The 23,316-nt window shown below is 47.3% G+C and overlaps 1 pseudogene; it reads right to left on the bottom strand.

Moving 5' to 3' along the window:
- LOC149326880 (uncharacterized) overlaps positions 1-22,653 on the bottom strand; it is a 79,524-nt pseudogene extending 56,871 nt beyond the window's left edge.
- Between the last annotated feature and the right edge of the window lie 663 nt (positions 22,654-23,316).

Raw genomic sequence — 23,316 nt, 5'->3', positions numbered from 1 at the left:
CTACATCATCTAATTTTCACATCAACTGTCAGATCGTAGCGCCCGACAACTGCTGCAAACATTTCATTGTGTAAAATTTGGCTGACAATTAAAAAATGTTAATGTTTTAATTCTCGATTTAAGAGGAAGTATTGCGTTTGCAAAACTAAAACCCGATAGTCATGTTGTAATGTTGTAACTCAACAACCGCTTTACAGAAAGCGTCGTAGGTGCTCGGCAGCGTTTAGATAGAGGCGAAACGAAAGACGTGCCCGTCTCCTGTCCGGTGTCCGTGCACGTTAAAGATACCCAGGGGGTCGAAAATATTCGGAAGACCTGGACTACCGCACCTCTTTTCTCGCTCCTTCTTTCACTCCCACCTGTATCCTTTTCCTTACAGCGCGGTTCGGGTGTCCACCGAGATATGTGAGACATAACAGCGTGATATCCTTTCTTCACAACGAATTTTTTTTTTCTATGACCTGGAGTAGCTGGCTATGTTGGCAATGCATTGGTGAGAAGGCGGAGAAGACGCCGCTCATCTGCTTCATGAAGCCTTTACACGGGCTAGGGTAAAGGAGATGACTATCTTGATAACATGTTGTAATACCTTTGAAGCTATACACCGGATTAAAATCCGGTTCCTGATCGAGTGGGGAAGGGGAAAACAGCCCGGTGAGAGAGCGCGCGGCCGGCTGCGTCTGCTGCCTCGTTTCCTGCCAACCCCTACTAAGCAGGGGCCCATATGATGCACGGGGTGCAGGGTCCGTGTCCCGTATTCACTTTTGGTAGATTCCATAGGCTAGGAAGGGACTGCAGCCTTGTTGGACGTTCCGACAGTCCCCTCCCGAGTTGGTGTTTGTGTATGGCACAGATGTCCACCGATACATTGAGACAGACCGATTCAAGCATTTATGGCAGGTGGAGGAGAAAGAAGAAGGGGCAGGAAAGGCGGGGAGGTTAACCGGTAGATGCAACCAATTTGCAGAGTGAGGACGATTTCGTTGTTGCTCGATTGAAGAGAGATCTTTCCCTACGTTTTTCCAAAACATAAGTGGTCCTGTTTCAGAAATGTAGGAAATCTCCGTTATAGTTACGCAATTTTTTACAGTGTACAGTAAGTTGCTATGGTGTTCTGAAGCCATTTCTCAACACTTTATCATTTTTCATACTGTTTTTACCATCTCATGTTCCGGTTCGCTAGGTTCGCTCCCCGATAAGTCTTTGCACTCAGCATAGTATTTTATCACTTTGGACAACATCACTGCAGATTCTACGCAAAATATGGTGACTGAGCAGCCAGTACACAATTTCGTCTCTTGCACCCTAAAAAAGATTACCTTATGACCATTCAGGAGTTATGCACATCTGGGAGATCAGATATCTGGCTTATTGTTTCCATAGCGTTCGGAGAAAAATCAGGAATAGGGTCGCATAACTAATAATACAATGAATTTGAGAGGAACGATTCTGGTCTTTAGACAGAAAGCTAGTCTTTGGTTCTCCGTTCAGTGGCTCTGCAACCTCCATTGGCAATTATTGGATTAGAGAGCAGAGCTGACGGCGGTAAAGGCATTCTGCATAAAGGTGATGTTGGTTGGTTGGTTTATGGGGTTTAACGTCCCAAAGCGACTAAGGCTATGAAAGACGCCGTAGTGGAGGGCTCCGGAAATTGCGACCACCTGGGGTTCTTTGCCCACTAGCATAAGCTCAGTGGGCACATCGGCTGGCCGTCCGACAACATCGCCATGAACCCATTTCTGCTTTTTACGCAGATATTGACGCTAGGAACTGCTCTGGCGGACAGCGCAACGGAAGAAGCAGTGTGCCGAACCTGTCAGACTCACCTGATCGGAGCCTGCGCACACGAAAAGTCATGCCGTATCGACACCAACGCCTGGACACCGCCCCCTCGCACGTCATCGTCTTCGCCCTACATAAGTAGCGGTCCGATCTGGGATTCCTTTAGTGGGCACATCGGCTGGCCGTCCGACAACATCGCCATGAACCCATTTCTGCTTTTTACGCAGGTCAGTAAAAAACATGGTTCTATTCGAACCAGTGATCGTTGCCTCGTCCAGCTGGTGTGCCTTCACAGTGTGTGTACTTTATGCTCGCGCATCCGGAATGTTTTTGTTGCTCTTCTCATGCTTTGCGGAGATGTCGAATGTAACCCTGGGCCTGGTAATACAGCAGTGCTGCTCCAACAGTTACTCGAAGGACATAAAGCTATTCATAACCGCTTGGATGGCATAGAAGCAAAATTAAAGCAGGTAGATGAATCCGTGTCAACTATAAAGGAATTAGGCAGTAAAATTACTGACCTAGAAAGCACTATTCAGAGCCTGGAAAAAAAACTGGTAGATCTTGAAGACAGAAGTCGGCGCAACAATGTTATCATATATGGCATGACTGAAATGGTCGATGAGACATCTGAATCACTTTCGGAGGCAGTAGTAAACTTATTTCATGAAAAATTAGGTGTAGAGGTGTCTTCGATAGAGAGAATTCACCGAATAGCGCGCAAACAAACAAACAAATCGCGTCCAGTAATTATTAAACTAATCGACCACCGTGAAAAAGTAAACATATTCAAGAATTGCCACAAGTTGAAAGGAAAGAGAATTTCTGTATCTGACGACTTTTCCACTGCCACAAGAACTATTCGAAAGTACCTCTGGGATAGTACAGCTGAGGAGAGAAAAGAAGGCAAGAAAGTCAATCTAGTATACGATAAGATTAAAATAAACGGCGAAGTGTTTCAGTGGGACAGCACTCTGAAGAAAAGAGTTCCTATAATTGGAGAACGCCGCAGTTCCAAATGGTCACAATGAATAGATGATTGTTCTAATAAGACCTTCCGTTGTATCAACATCAATGCCCGAAGCATTTTGAATAAAGTAACTGACTTAGAGTCCTGGCACAAAATCCTCACGTTGTAGTCGTGACAGAAACGTGGCTGCATCCTGATATTTATGCTTGTGAAATAACACCCTGTGGTTATAACACTTTCCGAAGAGACAGAGATGGCCGCGGTGGTGGCGTTGCCATATTATACAAAGAGTCTTTGCGGGTCTCAAGCTTGCCAAACATTGAGGGGTTAGAAAGTGTTATACTCAAAGTATTCCTTGAGGAATGTCATCTAATTATTGGAGGATTCTACCGTCCCCCGAACTCGAATAACATATTTCTAGAAAAGGTTAATAAATTCCTATGCCGAAACAAAATTCGCTCAGCCAATTTGTTATTGACGGGTGATTTCAACTTTCCGTCAATAGATTGGTTGCCTGATACTCCGGTGGCTCTCACTGGTGCCTCCCAACTATTTCTCGACGTAGTGTTCTGTCATAACCTGACACAACTAGTCACTGTGCCCACCCGTGTACAAAACGACCCTCAATCAGTTCTGGGCCTGTTTCTTGTTTCTGGCAACCTGCTACGCCGAACACCACGTGTGACTGTCTTAGAGGGAATATCAGACCATAAAATGTCAAGTTTAACTTTGCAGTTGGGCTCTATATCAAAGCTCCAGAAGAGAGAGACAATAATCCCGATCTTCTCACGTGCAAGTGATGTCGATATCTTAGATGCACTAGACACTTCATTTTCTTCCTTTCCGTGCTTGTATGAAACACAGAGTACCTCCGTTGAGCACATGTGGTGCTTCTTCAAAAACTTAGTTCATCAATGTATAAGCGATTTGGTTCCAAGAAAGCGGAAAATTTTGCGCACTAGCGATCCTTGGATGACAAAAGATATTGCGCGTCTGGGACGTAAGCTTAAGAAAGTGAGACAACAACACTCAAAGCGTCCTTCATCGGCCACTGCAGATAAGATTTCCATGCTACGCCTGTCGTTGCGGAACGCTATCAGTACAGCGAAACACCAATTTCATACTGTACGTATGAAAAATTTCCTTGTTTCTTCTCCAAGCAAGTTGTGGCGACATCACGCGCCACGCAAGAAATTGATTCTTGGCCTTTCTGCAGACAGTGCGGGTATTCACGACAAGTTAGAAACAGCGCAGGCGCTCAACCAGTACTTCAGCTCAGTATTCACTCACGATGACGGCTGCAAGCCACATTTTTCTTCTTTTGATGATCTGACACCAATCAGTGACATTTGCGTAACTGAGAAAGGTGTGCTAGCTCTTCTGCATAACTTGGACACAAAGAAGTCGCCAGGGATTGACGAAATACCTAATGCCTTTCTAGTACGGTACGTTCAATGGTCCGCCAAATATTTAACTTTAATATTTAGGAAATCACTAAACAGCTCTGAATTGCCAAGTGATTGGAACTCGCAAAAATCAGCCCGATTCCCAAAGAACAACACAAATCAGCACTTTCTTCCTACCGGACAATTTCTCTTTTGTGCACTTCAGTAAAATTGCTTGAACACATCATCTGTAAACACTTGACTAACTTTCTCGAGGCGAACCACGTCCTTGATAACCGTCAGCACGGGTTCCGTCGCGGTCTGTCCACAGTAACACAACTTATTGCAACAGTTCACGATTTAGCGGCAGCACTAGATAGGCATAATCAAGTTGATATTGTTTTTCTTGATTTTGAGAAAGCATTCGACCGTGTTTCTCATCAAAAATTATTGCAGTAAAAACCTATACCGAAACAGGAGTGCCTACTCTCATGGATCGAAGCCTATCTTTCGCATAGACGTCAAATTGTGGTTGTTGATGGTGTCCTCTCTGATGCTGTCCCAGTAGAATCCGGTATATCAAATTGTGGTTGTTGATGGTGTCCTCTCTGATGCTGTCCCAGTAGAATCCGGTATTTCGCAGGGCTCAGTCTCGGGCCCCCTTTTCTTTCTAGTATTTATTAATGACATAGTTGACAACGTACATGTTAAAATACGGCTTTTCGCAGACGATTGCATAATTTATCAAGAAATTTCTAGCCCTGAAGATCAACTCATTTTAAGCGATTCACTGTCTGCAGTAGAAAAATGGTGCTCCACGTGGCAAATGACTTTGAATTCCAACAAGACAGTAGCAATGACTGTGACACGTAAAAAGAATCCTTTCAGTTTTACATACCGTATAGCCAATGAGCCCATCTTAGTTGTCAACGCTTTTAAATACTTAGGAATTCAGATAGCCTCAGACCTTCGATGGAACGAGCACATATCGTATATAGAAAAAAAAAGCTCTAAGACAACTGCACTACTTGAGAAGAACGCTGGCACAATCCACACAAGAAATAAAGCTTTTAGCATATAAAACATTTGTTTGGTTTATTTTTAATTCTTACAGTTGGAATATTTCCCCAACAGCTCTACTGCAAACCGCAGGACTTGAGCAGCTGGCCATGCGTCGTCATCGTGAAAAATTAAAGTTATTCTATCTGTATTATCACAATAAACTAACAATAGAGGAAAGAATTTTAGTTGAGCACACATCTCGACGCCCTACACGCTCTTACCATACTAAGAAAGTTGCCGCGTTTTCATGTAAAACAAATGTTTTTAAGTACTCGTTCTTTCCCCATACTATCACTAAGTGGAATGGTTTACCTGCTGACGTCAATTGCGAATCGGTAAATTTATTTTTACAAGCTCTGAAGGATGTATAGGGCTCTTATGTATCCTTGTTTTGGGCCAAGTCCGATGCCTTCGTTTAGTGCCAGGTTCGATGTAATTACATGTTCTCTGCCTTTGTATTCAATTTTATTTTGTATGTTCTGGTTTTTGCTCTGTTTGTTATCTGCTTCTTTTGCAATATACTTGTCATTTTTATCAATATGTTTGTGCCCCACTCCTGCCTAAGGCCTGTAACACAGGCCGGCAGTATTTGCTAAATAAATAAATAACATTGGCAATTATTGGATTAGAGAGCAGAGCTGACGGGGGTAAAGGCATCCTGTCACCCGAAACTTGGGTCTTTTGTTATCCGGTTGGAAAACAATACCTGGCTACCTGTCTGAGAGTGTCCTTTGACACTGAGAGCTTTCCGCGCCCCTAATAACAGCAGTGAAAGAAGACTTAGCGCTAATATCTGTGCCTTCTTTTGAATTACCAAGTGAGAACTGCTACAGGGCGTAATTTATCCTTGTATTCTGAAGGTCTACTACCAAAAGCGACGTTGCAAAACCTTGTCTATGAGTTGGGTCCTTGCTACACTATAGGTTATTAAACTTGATTAAATAAGACTGTGGCTTATTTTTAATTAAGTCATAAGCTGCGCTACAACAGTAAGTCAAAAATCCTTAACTATATGGCACTCCTTAGGGATGTATGGACGGTGCTGTGGTGATTATCGAATCAGTCTGAGGAAAATTGCAAGTCATTATACCAAGTTAAGAGAATCATCGCTATACCTCCCCTATCTTCGATGGAAATAAATGAATATGTCTAAGTAGCGACAATTCATCACATTTATATCACTGCGGGTATGAAATTGCTCATCGGCATTGGAATCATCAGTCGTGGACTAAAATACCGCATCAAATAACGTGATACACTTCCCCGTATGTGCAAGCTGACAGATGACGATGCATATGGATACAATATTATTACCTGTCGACGAGTAAATGAGTAGCAGCGTTCTAGAAAACGACAGCAATGGGTGTACATGAGTGTTCTTCATGCCTAAGATTGCTGAGTTCCTGCAGCTCCTTACAGGATTTTGTAATCACCTCCCCGTGATATTTGGTGGAGTTGCGGGGTTCCCCTCATCAACTGCTGCACTACTTCAAGGTGGATCTTTGCCGCGGTCGTCACATTAGCACCATCGCGATGACTACCGAAGCGGCTCCGTTCGCGCCAGCAGCACCGACTGCCGTAATCACCCACCCCCACGACTCGAGCAGGTTCTGCGGTACGGACGACTTGGATATCTAGGACTGGCTCTTGTGTTATCATTGTATTAACAAGCATAGCAGGCGGGACGCTGCGCTCATGCTTGCCAACGGGATACTACACCTGGAAGGAACCACGCGCGTATGGTTTGAAATCCACAACGAAGATCTTACGCCCTCAGGCGCTTGTAAACAGGAACCCCAAGACGTGTTTGGGAAGCCTTTTAGATGGCAGCTCGCGGCAAAGAAACAACTTGCAGCTTGAAGCCGATTTTGTACGAATTCCTACATTTTCGATATGGAAGATGTCTTGGCCCTGTGCAGGAAGTTTAATAAGACAAAATAGGACGCAGATAAAGTCGGGCAGATAGAGAAAGCATTGCCGATGATGCATCCAACCTTCTCGTCAGTATGGACTTCTTCACAGTTGATAATGTTCTACAGGTGGGCAGATGTTTCGGACAGGTCAAACTTCGAAGAATTGGGCAGTGCACTGACCGTCAAAATAACACAGCTGTCCATTGTCTCATTCCCGCCATTGGCGAAGAACGCATGGGCTACCATCTCTTCTTATTCAGGCTATTCAATTTTTTTTTTGCACTCGTTCCGATTTTCTCTTCATTATATGTTTACGCCGCCAAATTCTCGTTTCGTGGCGTACTCTCAGCAATGTGCGTTTTGTAGAAGAAGGGCTGATTGGGCGAGTTGGTGTTCCATGCTGACAAGTACATACAAACAGCGCTAGACAACAGGACCAGAAAGAGGAGGAGACAAACACGACGCTGATGAGACAATCAGCGCCGTGTTTGTCTCCTCCTCTTTCTGGTCCTGTTGTTTAGCTCTGTTTGAATGTACTTGTCACCATGTGCGTTTTGTCTGACGAGAGCTGCGTGTACACTTTATTGAACGGAAAATTTATACAACGAGCTTAAAATGCTTGTTTCAAACAAGCGTTTTCAAGCCTTTCGAGGGACACTTTTTGAGTGTTCTAGAATTTGTACAAAAGCGCTACACAGCATCAAGCTCTGCATGACACCTTGCTACAACGATGTGGGTTGTGTGTAGCGCAAGCATCGTCTACAGCGCAGCACTTGGCGTTAAGTAGTTCCTTATATTCTTTAGACACACAAAAAAAAACACTTGTATAGGTCCAAATTCTTACAGCGAAGTGCGTTCAGCTGGAAACACAAAAAATACCATGAATATCGGTTATAGCTGCAGCGGGAGACACATTACGCTCTTGTTAATAAGATCATCAGCAAAATTCTTACGATCAGCTGTCGTGCCGTATTCTATTTTCTCTGTAAAATAATTTTTGCCAAGAGACAACGCTCAGTCGAAAGTATATTCATTATCATCGAGTGCAGCAGATAACAATTCCTCGCTCTTAACGCAAACACGCATGCACTACAACATGAACCATAAATAGAGCGAGAATGCAGTGCTTCAAATCACGCGCACAGCCACCCGATTTTGCTTTAAATTATCCGCGCATACCTATGTACATAACTGCTGACCATATACTGGAGATTTAGGCTCCTCTTCGAGCACGCAGGCAGTAACCCTGCCGAATAAGCTCCATAAACGAGCCCATCAGGACCGATGCAACTCCACTTCAGTCAGCCAGCTGCCAAAAATTGCGGCATAATATTACACGTACCAATCTAAGATCTGAGTACATTTAGACTCTTGTAGGGTGATTGTAGATGCAACTGATCCAGACATCGCGCTCCACGATCTTCGATTTTCAAAACAAACATATGCTTTATGGCGTTGTTATCAGAAACCTTTGGTCAGCTTTTTTTTTTAAGAAAATATATTTTGTTCCTCTGGCCGATACCTTAAAACGTACACATTGACGCCGATGTGCACCTACAGAAGGTCCGTTGGCGATGCTGTCGCGTGTTGAGTCGATAGGGGATGTTTGTTCCTCTGGCCGATACCTTAAAACGTACACATTGACGCCGATGTGCACCTACAGAAGGTCCGGTGGCGCTGCTGTCGCGTGTTGAGTCGATAGGGGATGTAGATTGTCTCGCTAAGGATTACATTAGAACAAAAGTTTCAGAACAAGTTTCTTGATTTAATTGACAGCCTATCATGTCGTTCCTTCGTGAACAAATAAAAAACTGCATCGTAGAAAAAGTTGTAATAGTATTAACTCGTGTTTTGAAATGCAGACTAGTTTTAAAACAGCGGAGTGGTTTCTTGGGCGAGTTGGTTTACCATATTGAAATATACCTGCGCTTAAAAGACACGGACTGAAAGAAAAGAGACACACACACAAAGCGCTTTGTGTGTGTGTCTCTTTTCTTTCAGTCCGTGTCTTTTAAGCGCAGGTATATTTCAATTAAAACAGCGGTACATGTGAGTGGAGGGCACCGCCAGCTAACGACATGGGACGAGAGTGCGACCGTTCAAGTGCATATAAGTAAAAATTTCCAAATCATTATTTTCTCATCTGGCCATACGTTAACAGTTTGCAAGTGCTTTGAATAAGTAGAGGGTGAGAAGGTACAGTACGTCCTTTCGAAGCTTGCTTTAAACTGCCACGATGAATGCGTTGTGAAGGTCGACATGCCCTCAAAAGACCCTCTTGTAAAACGCGTGTGCACCTCATTCGCGCAATATTTTATGTAACACGATACGCTGCCGCGCGTGCTATATTTCCTCGAAGCGAAAGAGAACCAAGCACTGTAGCAGACACACCGAGCAGACGTCATAGCCGCCGGTTCCGGCGGCCGCGAACGCCCCTTACTGGTCTAAACAAGGTGTTTGTCGTCCGGTACTGCGCGTTGATTCTTTATTCCGCTGTTTGAGGACTACCTTGAAGGCAAACCTAATCTGAACAGAAGTATTTACGAGAAAACGCACCGCACGAGGCGGCGTGCCGGACTACACGAGAAGCTTGACCGATTCGGGAAAACGCCCGGAACACAATCCGGGAAAACATAACTTCATTGTGAAATCAGATGACCACACTCACAGTCTGCTTCGGCATAGGGGAGCGCCCTCTGGTTTGTAGACCCGATGCCAATATACAGAGAGTTACGTTTTTATCCGGAATATTTTTAAAAAATTCCTGTGAGCAAACTAGAGGTTTAATCGACAGCAACTTGGCTCACGGGATAACATATTGTGGTCTACGTTCTTTGAGACGTAATTAAACGTCGGTACTTGCCTGCATTTCCTGAAATTAAAAAAAAAAACTGCTGTCTACTGCGAGTAAAGTTGTCGCAGACGGGAGCTAGAGAGCTGGTTAGTCAGGGCGCGCCATCTGCCGGAAGGCGCGGCAAACGACGTCCCGGCTCAGTGGGTTCACGGGAGGGTAGCGCGCAGGCTTCGAAGGTGCGGCTCCTTTGCTCGTCGAAATGAATGCAACAAGAAGGAGTCCTCGCTATACTCGCCTTGCGGCAGATGGCGCGCCCTGTCAAACAAGCTGCTTAGCTCGCGTCTGCGACAGCTTTACTTAAAGTTGACAGAAGTTTTTTTCTTAATTTCATAAAATTCACGGAAGTACCGACGTTTAGTTACTTTTCAAAGAACGTAGACCATAATATGCTACCCTGTGGGCGACGGTTGCTCTCGATTAAGCCAGTAACTTGCTCACATGAGTGTCTTAAAACCCTCCAGATAAAAGCGAAACTCTCTGTATATCTGTGTGTGTGTGGGGGGGGGGGGGGGGGGCGAGATGACTTTGTGGTTCTCTGTTTTCTTGAGTCAAACTGTGCGCCATATGTTAGTATAGAAGAATCACTCTGTAGCACTCGCCCACATCCTCAAAATAATTTTAAAAAATTTTTTTTTCCGTCATGTTCGGTCTCATTCACGAAACAATCTCTCTGAGGCATGTAGTTGGTGTTTAGGTGACATGAGGCATGCGACTAAAGGCAATATAAGCGATGATGCGTCGTTAGTTTTCATTCTAGCTATTAGAGCAGGGTGGCTTAAGTATTGCAGTGACTTCAACTGACGTGCCAGCGGTTACATCGCAGTTTTTTTGCGCCTCACATGACATAAAATCAAAACCGAAACAGCACCAAAAAAAAACTCATTTAAAATTTTTTTAGCGCTTGGAGGTCAATACCAAAAGGTCTCGAATGTGTTAAAGTCAAAGCATCATCTAAAAGAAGAAGACATGTAGCTAAATTTTGGTGTTTATGTCCATAAAATTTGCACGCGGCAGAGAAACCTAGCCTAGCAAAAAACATTGCTAGAAACGAAGTACTTCATGCATGACCATGAAATTTTTTACGTGTATAAAGGATATTGCGCTGTCATATATACGAAGTTTAAATAAATTCCTTTCGTTTTCCTTTAGTTTTAAACCGCGGAAGATGTACCGGCTTCGCCAGAAGTTTAAAGGAAGAGTGATTGCTTCTCAACTATATAGTGGCGCCTCTACAGCATCTAAAATTCAAAATTCCTCGAAACGGGAGGACATGTCTTTATTTATTCAGCTTTAGAGCTTAAGTGGGGGAAAATATACGTCCAAAAAAAGAAACCCTGTTGCTTGGTTTATTTTGGAAAGGTCAGTAGAAAACTCGATGATTAGAACTTTCTAAATTTTTTTTTCTTAGAGCAGTCATACAAAATATGTTACTAATGCGTGCAAAAGGCAAGCAATCTGTTAAACACGTTGTTGAGATGGGAAACTGAAAATTTCCCTAGAAAAAAGTTCCTAATTTGCGACAATATTTTTTGCCGACATGCTGAGCCGTCACTTGCACCGTGAGGTGGTGCAAGTAAAAATATAAATAGATATATATCGCTCAAAAGAAATCAATGGCATTTATCTCAGCACACTTTTTTGCCTTAGGCACGAAACGCGCTTTTTAGGAAACTTCTTGGTAGAACCGCACAACTACTACTGCATTTAACACAGCACAAAGCTAAATTATTCTTAGTTATTTCTAATTCAACATGTGCTTTACGCCTTCAGGGCTTGAAAATGATTGGGAAAATGCCGGATGTCTTTCCAAGCTCCTACGACTTTGAAAATGTGAAAAAAGGATTTCGCATGCTGCTGGTTCAAAAGATGAACTTTAAAACATTTAAGTACTTTTCTTGACAGTTCAGAATATGTGACGTTTCCTGCCAACAATTTTTTCAGTGTTTCGGTAATTTACTACTGTGAAATTATAATTATCTCCGGGCCTCTTCTTGACGCTGTTTCTGTTATCTTGTTCACGCCAGGTCCTTTTAACGGCGTGTTCTTAGCTGTGCACTATCAGGCACAAAAGTATGTTTTATAACTTTACCCTCGAACCCCGAACCAAAAATCAATTCTGTATAAAGTTCTGAAATATCCTACTATTCGACACTCATTCAACGGCACAGAACGCGCGATCTGGCAATATTGACCGAGTGCTCATCTCTCGAGTACTTGAGCATGAATATTTAGAGTCCCAGTTGACTTCGACCAGTATTATCAAGTACATTTTACATTAAAACTTCGCTAAGCTTCGCAACAAGCCTGTGGTGCCACAGTCCGGACCTAGTAGCGTCAGTACCAGGTGCGGTTCAGCTCACTGAGCATTGAACTACCGGTGTTTGACTTCTGCTGTGCGGCAACCATCGCAACCCTGAACTCAATTTAGCGGATACAACATGTAATTCATAGCGTTTAGAGAGTCCAGAGGAAACCTTTTCATATTTGCACCCTATTAGTCTAGAAGAGAGCATCGGTAGCCCTAAAAACTTCTATCTCTCCGGGCAACGAAAAGTAAAGAATATATACAGGCCAAATGCGGCTAATAATGCTCTGACTCACCCGTGCTCATCACTGATGACTTTGGACCTGTAACAAAGATTTATAGGTGTTACGAAGCACTCATGGTACTTGTCTGCTAAAATTCGATAGTTGGGGAAAGTAAACGATGAACAAACTATCTCACATCTCGGTGAACACCCGAACCACGCCATAAAGAAAGGGAGGAGGGGGGGGGGGGGCGTGAAAGAAGAGAGAAAGTGGTTCCGTAGTCGTAGTGGTAGGTTCGGCCATCTCGCGATTTTTAACATGCTCTGAAAACGCACACAATACGGGTGTCTTTTCCGTTTCTCCACCATCAAAACGTGGCCGCCGGAGGCGAAACCTTACAGGCGTCCGTGGGCTGTGCGATGTCAGTGTTCCCCGTTCTTAGAATTCATACTATCTAATACTGCCCAGGGTTTGATTGAATACGACGTTCTTGAGGGTCCGTTAAACAAAGATGAAACTATGAATGCAAGAGTTGAGAGTAAGGCTAAGATATATAAAGATATATAGAGATAGATAACATATATAAAGATGTAACGATTTAGAATTTCTCTAGACAATCTTTGGTAGAGGGAGGGTGTGGTAGATGGTCCTTGGCGGTCACAAAATGAACAGGGAGGGGAAAACCTCAGGCTGCTTGAGCCAACGTTTCGACAAGAGTACTTGTCTTCGTCTGGGCAAAGCGTTCATCATTGGCAGGGATTAAATAGGGCCTTCGCTCCGAGGAGGAAGGCCCCGGGGGTGGGGAAGGAAAGTGGTGTGAGAGAGGATGCGTGTAAGGAAGGGGAGGGAGGTTCTATAGTGAAAAAACTTATATCCCGGGGGTGTGTAATGAACAAAGGCTTTGAAGGGGCTTCGACAGAGGGGAGGCGCTGGGTGGACCTGTAAAACTCAGATAAGAGGATTAGTCAGCGTGGCACAGGAAAATGAGAACAAGGCAAACAAAATAGGCTGGCACTGGAAGGAGAACGAAAGGGCGGCATTTCTAAGGAAGGACAAGGCAGGGGGGGGGGGCTCGAGTTCAGAGAAAGCCAAAAGATGGGGGCGGTGGGGGTAACAGGAATGTCATGGTTTCCAACAACTGATAGTAGGGGATTAGGGGAAAAAAGTGAACAAAGGGAGAGGGGGAGAAGGCCGGAAATGTGGTGGAAGATATGACGTGGGAAGGGTGCAAAGAGCGATAATATACTTATGCGAGGTTCTAGGAAATGGTCTGACCACGTGCAAGACATTTGTTAATTTAAAATTATGCTAACCCTGGAATGTACCAGGGTCACAATTTCATGGGAGTATTCAAGTTACATGTCTAAGTCGACCTGGTTGGCTGTATAATTTCTATGGACTAATAGACAAGACGAGGGGTCCTGCTGGAATGTCGTATAATTTTTCAGTGCGATGCCTTTTCCTGGCTCTTGGAGGGCAACCACGGCTGGCAAATGCCGAAAGGGTGAAAGGAAAAGTCGGAGGTCGGCCGGCTTGGAACGAGACCAGAGCCCCCTACATTTTCATTGAGTAATCGTAATGGGGGACGAAGATTTTGAATTCAGCTCTCAGGGCTGGTCTCGGATGTGGATAACGACCTGCTCCACCTCTGGTAGTCCCGGTATTGCCTCGTCCATTGGTGGCGCCGGCAAAAGCAAAACCGGAATCTTAAAGCTTCCATCGCCGAGCTCACTGAAAGAGCGGCTTAGTATGCGGCCCAACTCACCGACTCCAACTGGGTGGCCCGATCCAAAACGGCCGCGCGGCAGATGTCAAGCCGGAGCACGTGGCGACTCTTTAGCGCCCTAATTGACCCAACGCGAAGACGCACGGAAACTAAAAAAAAAACCTCCAAAGAGCAATACACAGCTTTCAGGGCAACACAACTCAATTGGCGCACAAGCTCCGGGACCAGTGCTTGTGCACCACCAAGGACCCCCGAAGGCCGGCGTACTCTGATGCAGGTTCTGAGAGCGTTGAGCTGGATCAACTGTTCCAGCTCCACGACCTGAGGACGGCCCTGGGAAAAATGAAACGTGGCACCGCTCCGGGTCGGGACAAAATTAAAGATTGTTAGCCAACCTCCCAGACCCGGCATGCCTGCCTTTATTTATTTACATTAACTCAATCTGGCTTGGGAAAGTGCCCCTCCCCATAGACTGGAAGACTGCCCTGGTCACCTTCATTCCTAAAGCTGGCAAGGCCATCAACACAGAAAACCTCCGCCCCATCTCACTGACTTCCTGCGTGGGCAAACTCATGGAGACGATGGTACGTGACAGGTTGTCTAAGTTCATGGAATCCAAATATCTTTGCGCAGACACCATGTTCCAGTTTCGCGCACACAGATCTGCACACGATGTCCTGCTACAACTCAATCGGGCTGTCCTCGACCCCGTCGAACTCCCTGAGAATGACAAGATCCTACTCGCCTTGGATTTGAAGGGTGCATTCTACAACGGTACCTACGGGATCATTCTCAGCCACCTCTCTCAAACTAACTGCGCCAGAAACGCCTTTGAATACATTCGGCAATTTTTAACCGACAGACAATCTTAAATTCGAATCCAGGACAAAGAACATCGCCATTTTCATTCACGAACCAGGGGTACACCCCAGGGCGCGGTTGTTATTCAATTTGGCTATGATGCGCCTACCGGCCCAACTGGGCGCGTTCGCCGGTGTGCAGCATGCGCGCGCTGTAAGCCGATGAGATCACCGTGTGGGCCACACAGGGTTGGAGTCATTGAGGCCAACCTGCAGGAAGCGGCGACCATAGTGGACTGTTATGCTCGCCGCTGCGGCCTCCAATGCTCCACCCAAAAGTCTGAACTACGCCCCTAACACACACACACACACATACATACACATACACATCACATATACGCCTTTCACCAAAGTGCACAGCCAAAATTTCATTGTCTTTTGATACAGGTCCAGCCACTGAAAATATCGAAGTCCGGGTACTGGGGCTCTTTATACATCAAGACAGACGGTCAGAAACAACATTGGCCAAACTCCGTCAGTTGGGGGACCAGGTGGCCCGTTTGATCCGCCGGGTTTCTAACAAGCGTGGCAGGTTACGGTGTAAGGACGCCTTGCGGCTGGCGCATGCATTTGTAACCGGTCGAATTCTATATTCGACTCCATACCTCCACCTGCGGAATCAAGACGAGGATTCAATACAATACAATACATCTTTATTTTCCAGAAAACAACTGGATGGTATCTTGGGCTAAAAGCTACACAAAAGCTTGACGAGGCCCAAGAGACCATTACAAGGCAGCAGCGTAATGAATAGATTGGAAAGTACATAAGTAGACAGTAATAAGGAAATAATAAAACAGTTACTGTGACAAGTAATAATGATGTCACATAAAGCAGCCAGTAATCAACTGAAACCAAAATAAAACAGCTGAAAGGCACATACGCGGAAACAACAAACAAAAATTAATGGATCAAAACTGCACGAAATAGGAATGTAATTGTTTTATGTTCCAGCCCTCTGTGTGTCCATGTTTGTTTAGTATTGTAGGGAGGTTATGGGTAAGTGACTGATATTTATAAAATGTACGAAAATGAGGAACTGCTCACGCATCAACATTTCTTGTTTCCACGCTAATATTTCGTCGCTCTAAGGATGCCAAGGATGTTAGAAGCTTAGTAACTTCAGGGGAGGAAAAGTAGATTGACTGTAATAGTCGAAATTCATACAGCTTGTCTACACTTATGATATTGAATGATTCAAATGAACCCTGTGTAGTTTCCATGGGCTCAATATTTGCTATGAAACGGATGATTTTTTTCTGTAAAACCAGGAGTTTATTTAAATTTGTTTTTGTGGTTGTGCACCAAACTAGACTACAGTATCTTAAATGGGAGTTACACAAAGCGTGATATACTTGAAGTTTTATCTTGGGCGGACGTACTGTACAACAGCGCAATATAACTCCTGTAATCGAGGAAAGTTCTTTACGAAGGTGATCAATGTGAGCATCCCAGGTTAGATGCGAGGAAAAATGTACACCTAATATTTTATGGTTGCCAACGATTTCAATTTCTTGGTGGTCATAGGTTATAGTGTGATTTATTTCAACCAATTTGTTTTTAGCGTGGAATAGCTTTAGTTTTAGTGCAATTGATTTGAAGTCTGTTTAACTTGAACCATGTGGATAGCTTAGCTGAAAATTCCTTACATTGCATAATTAAACCATCAGCATTAGGGCCAGAAATAAGAATAGTACTATCATCAGCATATATCACTAGTTTTACTGTGTGATCAACATTCACCAAGCCATTAACGTATGTATTGAACAACAGCGGACCGAACACACTTCCTTAGGGTACGCCACTTTTTATAGCAAAAAGGGATGAGCTGCAGTTTTTCACAAACACTCTCTGAAACCTGTCGCTGAGGTAGGACAAGGTAGGCAAAGCTAGACACGTGCCGCGGATCCAGTAAGCTTTTATTTTGGATAGAAGAATGCTATGTTCCAGGCAGTCAAAAACCTTGCTGAAATCTATGAAAACAGCCAATGAGAACAAATTACTTTCTATGTTTCCTAAAATAAGTTTTTTTAACGTTAGTAAAGCAGTTTCCGTCGATCTGTCCTTCCTAAAACCGAACTCTGCATTTGTTATTATGTTTTCTTTGTCAAAGAAGTTAGTTATACGAGCAAAAATGATTTTTTCTAGTGCCTTATAAAATACAGGGAGGACTCAAATTGGGCGATAGTTTGTTGCTAAGTTTGGGTCGCCGCCGTTGAAGATTACAGAAACCCTGACTCGATGATTACTCGAAGTCATCCTCTGCAAAATTATTAAGCGCGCTCTGGACCTGCCTGGGAACACCTCCTCCAAGCGCCTCCTGGGGCTGGGCATGGTGAACACATTTCTGCAGCTCCGGGAAGCCCGCTTGACCAACCAATACACACGTCTCTCGAAGACATAGTCGGGTCGCAGCCTCCTTGCCCGACTACACATCGAATGCACCACTCCTATGGAAGAGCGCGTACGCATTCCATCCCAGTGGAGATGCGCCCTCCACGTGCGTCCTCTTCCCGCGAACATGAACCGTGAGGGCCATAACAGCCCGCGCCTGGCGCGGGCGGAAACCCTGGCCCACCACTATTCTACGTGGATGCTTCCGGCCCCCACCATGGGGGATGGTACACGGCCGCAGTCGTCCACCAATCCAAAACAGTGAACGGCCTTACTTTCCGAGCCCGTGACATAAAACAGGCGGTGGAGGTCGCCATTGCGTTGGCTGCATCGGATCCCGATCCGAAAACAATTATTTCTTACTCGCAAGGGGCCTGTTGGAACGTCGAGCATGTCTGGGTACCGTATCTAGCCTAGAGCATTCTCCAAAACAGCTTTGGGGAAAATCAGGCAGCAGACGCCGCCATCCGCGCGCTCTCTCACCGGACACAACCCCCACCGACCCCGACGATCAGGAACTCGGATTCACTCCCGATTACTAGCTAAAATACATTGTTTTACTTTATCAATCTGGCCTTGGTCTTTATCCCCGCCTGTGTAAATGTCTCTGAAAGGTGGAGGAGTGGCTTCTGCTTCGCCTGTATACTAATACTTTGATGTGCCCGGCAGCTCTCAAGCACTTCTACCCTTCTTTCTCGGGAAGCTGTGCGCACTGTGCAAAGAAGTCTTCGGACATCTACCACATGGTGTGGGCCTCCCCCTCCAACCCTGCTATCCCCCCTCACCCCAACCCAACCCGGGAGGACCGGAAGGCGACCCTGCTCGGCTGCTCTGACCTGAAGGCGCAACGGGCCTTGGTCGCGCGAGCCCGGGCTGTGGCCGACGCCACTGCGGTCCCGAACTAGGGACCGCGGCCTAGTACTTGTAAGGGCTGGCTCCAAATGGGTCAGCTCATGCATAACCTCCTGAAGTGTATCTGTACAGAAATGTTTCCGCAACCACCACCGACGCAGGATCGTCTGTTGTTGCCTGGTGAGATGGGGATGCGGTTCTGGCAGTCCGCAGCTTTCCTCTCGGCACATCCCGGTAATGTCCCAAAAGCTGCTAGCCGGGTGCAGTAGCTCTTCCGGCTCGTGGTAGGCTCGGATTGTCATTCCTCGGGCATGGTAGTCGGCAATGGTGTTGCCTGCTACCTGCGAGTGAGCCGCGACCCACACGAGCTCTATGGTTCTTCCCGGGTGGTGGTGAAAAACATTTATAATACAATAAATATTTACAGAGAGGTGATTGGGGTAGGCCCTATTGGCCCTTTCCCCTAACAATACTAGGTGGAGCCCCTATTCCGGGGCCCCATTGGCAAGCAACGCCGCCCGCGTCCGGTGAACCAAGGCCTTTTGGGTCTTTAGGTCCTGACAGCCGAGCAGGGCCGCCTCCCAGTCCTCTCTGGTGGGGTTGGGGTTGGGGGGGATAGATGGGTTTGACTGACACGCCCAAACCATGTGGAAGGTGTCAGCCACCTCCCCACAGAACTGGCACGCGCCATCAAAGGATGTATTGAAATGTTTAAGCACCGCCGGGCACAGTACAGTGTTAGTAAGAATTTTGATGAGGAGGCGCTCGTCAGCGCGATCCAGACCCTTACAAGGGGCCGGGTAGCGCCGGTGCTCCTCCTTGTAGTAATCGGTGATTTGTTTGAATGTAATGGCCAGATTGTCTGATTGGGAGTAGGCGCCCAAGGACAGGGAGATAGCCCGGGGAGAGAGTGCGCGGGCGGCCTGATCGGCCTGTTCGTTTCCCTGGAGTCCCTGGTGACCGGGGGCCCAAATCAGGTTGCGTGGAGTTGGATCTTCAGATCGACAGCTATATTCCAGTATGCGCCAGGCAAGCGGGGGAGCCCAGCCCAACTCGTAGTTCCGACAGGCCCCTCGCGAGTCGGTGATGATGTGTTTCGACTTGGGAGTAGTGAGAGCAAGAGCAATGGCAATCTCCTCCGCGTGTGTTGCGCTGTAGGCTTTGAAAGTGAGCCCGTTGACTGTGTTTGTGTTGTGTACGACTGCGGCCGTGTACCACACCCCGTGGTGTGGGCCGGCAACGTCCACGTAATACACATGTTGTTGGTTACCATAGTATCGCGCCAACGCTTCCGCGCGCGCCTGGCGACGACCGCTATGGTCTTCTCTGGACATGTTGCGGGGAAGGGGTCGGACCCGGAGGGCGCGTCTCCAGGGTGCTGGCACTCTCTCCCTTTCCTCAATATGGTAGTCATGTTTGATGTGTAGCCGGTCCAAGAGGCGGCGACCGGACGTGGTCTGTGCAAGACGCGTGTATTGGTTGACTAAGTGGGCCTCTCGAAGCTCCCGAAATGTGTTCACCACGCCCAAGGCCAGAAGTCGCTGGTTGGACGTGGTGACCGGGAGGTCGAGAGCCCGCTTGATGACTTTCCGGTGGATGACCTCCAGTTGGTCATCATCATGTTTGCGCAGGTGCAAGTAGGGGGTTGAGTAGAGGATTCTACTCGTTACGAAAGCATGGGCAAGCCGCAGTGCATCCTTGCTTCGTAATCCGCCCCGCTTGTTGGAGACCCGGCGGACCATGCGGCCCACCTGGTCTCCCACCGTGCGAAGTTTGGCTAGGGTGGTGTCGACTCTGCGTTGGTGGTGTATGAAGAGACCAAGGACGCGGATCTCCTTGGACTCCCGGATCGGTCCCGAGGGGAGACTGATGCAAAGCGGGGTTGTGTCCCGAGGGGAGGGACGTATGTGCACAAATTCTGATTTCGACGGGGCGCACTGGAGTCCGCAGTAGGCCGCGTAGTCGTCGACTAGGGTCGCCGCTGCTTGCAGGCAGGATTCCATGTGGCCCAGGTTACCTTGCGTGGCCCAGATTGTAATGTCATCCGCATAAAGAGCGTGATGTATCCCGGGCAAAGAGGACAATTTGGAGGGAAGATGAAGCATTGCCAAATTGAAGAGGAGGGGAGACAGGACCGCGCCTTGAGGTGTTCCCCTCGAGCCGATGGTGTATGGCCCGTGTTCCGCATCTTGTATGCGTATGTAGGCTTGACGGTCTGTAAGAAATTGTTTTATGTAGTTGAATGTTTTGTGGCCACAGTTGGTGTTACTGAGGTGGTCCAGGATTACTTCGTGTTTGACGTTGTCGAATGCGCCTTTAAGATCCAAGGCCAGGACCACCTTGTCGTTGTGGGGACATTCGACAGGATCTAAGATGTCGTGGTGAAGCTGCAGAAGTATATCCTGTGCAGACTTGTGAGGGCGAAAACCGAACATGGTGTCCGCGAAAGTGTGCTGTGTTTCTAGAAAATCGGAGAGTCTGTCGCGCACCATCGTCTCCATCAGCTTGCCGACACAAGACGTGAGGGAGATGGGGCGAAGGTTCTCCACATCAATAGGTTTGCCGGCTTTCGGAATAAAGGTCACGAGAGCCGATTTCCAATCGAGAGGGAGAGGAGTCTCTCTGTCCCAAATGCTATTGATGTATTTGAGGAGCGCGGCGTAGGCTGCGTCGGGAAGGTTGGCCAAGAGCTTGACCGTAACCTTGTCGCGCCCGGGTGCAGTGCCCCGCTTCATTTTGCTCAAGGCCGCCCGGAGGTCGTGGAGCTGGAACGGCTTGTCCAGCTCCGTGTTCTCTTCGCCTGCATACGAGTACGCCGCCTGCCGGGGGTCCTTAGTGGTGCACAGGTAGCGATCCCTGAGCGTGTGCGCTAGTTGTTTTGTTGTTCCTGTAAAGTTGTGCAAGGCCCTATGTAATTGGCGTTGGGTTTCCGTGCGTGTTTGTATTGGATCGATGAGAGCGCGGAACAGGCGCCACGTGTTGCGGCCAGACATCTGGCGAGCAGCCGCGTTGCACCGGTCCACCCAGTTAGTGTCGGCTAGCTGAGTAGCATATTCCGCTGCCTGTTGTGTGAGTTCCAGGATGCGGTTCTTTAGGCGTCTGTTATGTTTCTGTTTCTTCCATCGCTTCGTGAGGCTGCGACGGGCCTCCCAAAGGTGGAGAAGGTGGTTGTCCACGTCTGTTTGTGTTTCTGTAAGCTGTATCTGCTGTTCGTGTTGTGTAAGTGTAGAAGTGAGCGATCTGGACCAGGCGTCGTATCCCGACTGGAGGGGGTCTACAATAGGTAGAGAGGTGCGGAAAGTCGTCCAGTCAGGGATACGAGCTTGTTTTAGTGGGCGTTTCAGGGGACGCATGTAAATGGTTGTGTTGATTATACAGTGATCACTACCTAGAGTGTCCTCTGTATTCAGCCAGTCGGCATGTCGTATGTTGCGTGTAAATGTGAGGTCCGGGCAAGTATCTCGTTGAATGGAATTGCCGACACGTGTTGGGTTGGCGGGGTCAGTGTGCAGGGTGAGTCCAAGTGTGGAAAGAAGTTCCGCAAGCTTCCTCCCACGCCTGTCCTCCCGGGGGTATCCCCATAGCCTGCTCGGGGCGTTGAAATCGCCGACGATTAGGAGGGGATCCCTACCCGCCACCTGCATAGCTTGAGTGAAAATTTCATTGAACGTGACGTTGTTAAGTTTCGGTGGGCAGTAAATATTTAGAATGTGTACAGGTGGGTCAGACCGCTTTAGGGGCAGCACTGAAACCATCGTGTATGGGAAAGACGGTGTTGTGGGAAGTGTGACCTCCTGCGCAGTGTATCGCTTGTGAACAAGGAGGAGTTTACCTCCCTCCGGAAGCTTCAATAGCCTGTCTTTGAGTAGTTGACCACGATGTCCACGCTCGGCTGTGCCAGTGCGATTGCCAGGGCCGCTTCTTCGGCAACTACAAGGTCTGCTGTCTTCAGGGACGCGGTGACGATCAGCCTGTCTTTTGACGTAGCCACCACCGCTGCACAGTTACTGGGTTTTCGGAGCGGGGCGTCTGAGTCTGGGCTTCCCTTCCATCTTCCCGGCTATGACTTTGGCCCACGCGGTGCAGCTTCTCGTCGTCCTTGCCCAGCGTCATGTTTCGGTGAAGGGGTTTGGCCTGAAAGGTCGTCTTCCAGTCTCCCGGAAGGGCCGCCTTGATGGATACTGGCTTGACCTGCCATCCTACTTTGCGTAGGATGGCTCGTCCGTGTTCCGTGTGACTGAGCCGAATGCTCTGATTAGAAGGGTGGGCTTCGATGAGCTCCTCCACCATTTTGTGGGCGCCCGTGTCTAGCAGTCTGCGTGTACGAGTATACGGGCATGCCCAATGCTTGCTTCGTTGCCTTACGAAGCATCGTGCTGAAGGTGTTCCTATTTGCCTTCTTCAGCTGGAGATACGGGGCGGAGTGGGTAATCCGCGACACGACGAACACGCATACCAGGCGCAAGGCATCCTCCTCTTTTAGGCCTCGGTTTCGGCCCTCCGAAGAATACTAAGTATCTGTTCGGTTGTAGTCTTGGTCTTCGTGACGGCGGCGTGCGCCTTCCCGTCGCTCTGAATTCGTAGGCCAAGAAACTTAACCTGCTGTGTTGGCTTCATAGCCGTTCCGTCGATGGTGATGATCACGTTCGGCGGCAGCTCCTTCTTGGATTTTCACGGTTCGATCATGAGCAGCTGTAATTTCTGGGGAGCGCAGCTTAGTCCGCACGACTTCACCTACTCGTGCACGGTCGTTGCCTCCCACTGCAAGGCTTCCTCCATCCAGGCATCGGACCTGGCTAGGGCCGTGCACACCGTAATATCGTCTACGTAGAACACGTGGTCCACGCCTTCGATTTGCATGAGCAGAACGGGCAGGGGAAGGGGGGCCATATTGACGAGCAGGGGCGACAAGACCGATCCCTGAGGGGTGCGCTTATCGCTAAGCTCGACAGGGTCCGACTTCTCCCCTATCCTGATGGTCGCCGTTCG

Source organism: Amblyomma mixtum, chromosome 10 (genome assembly GCF_055824585.1).
Source record: "Amblyomma mixtum isolate Tamu chromosome 10, ASM5582458v1, whole genome shotgun sequence".
In the NCBI taxonomy this organism is placed as follows: Eukaryota; Metazoa; Arthropoda; class Arachnida; order Ixodida; family Ixodidae; genus Amblyomma; species Amblyomma mixtum.
The sequence above is the reverse complement of the archived record's forward strand: the minus strand, read 5'-3'. Positions and strand labels throughout refer to the sequence as shown.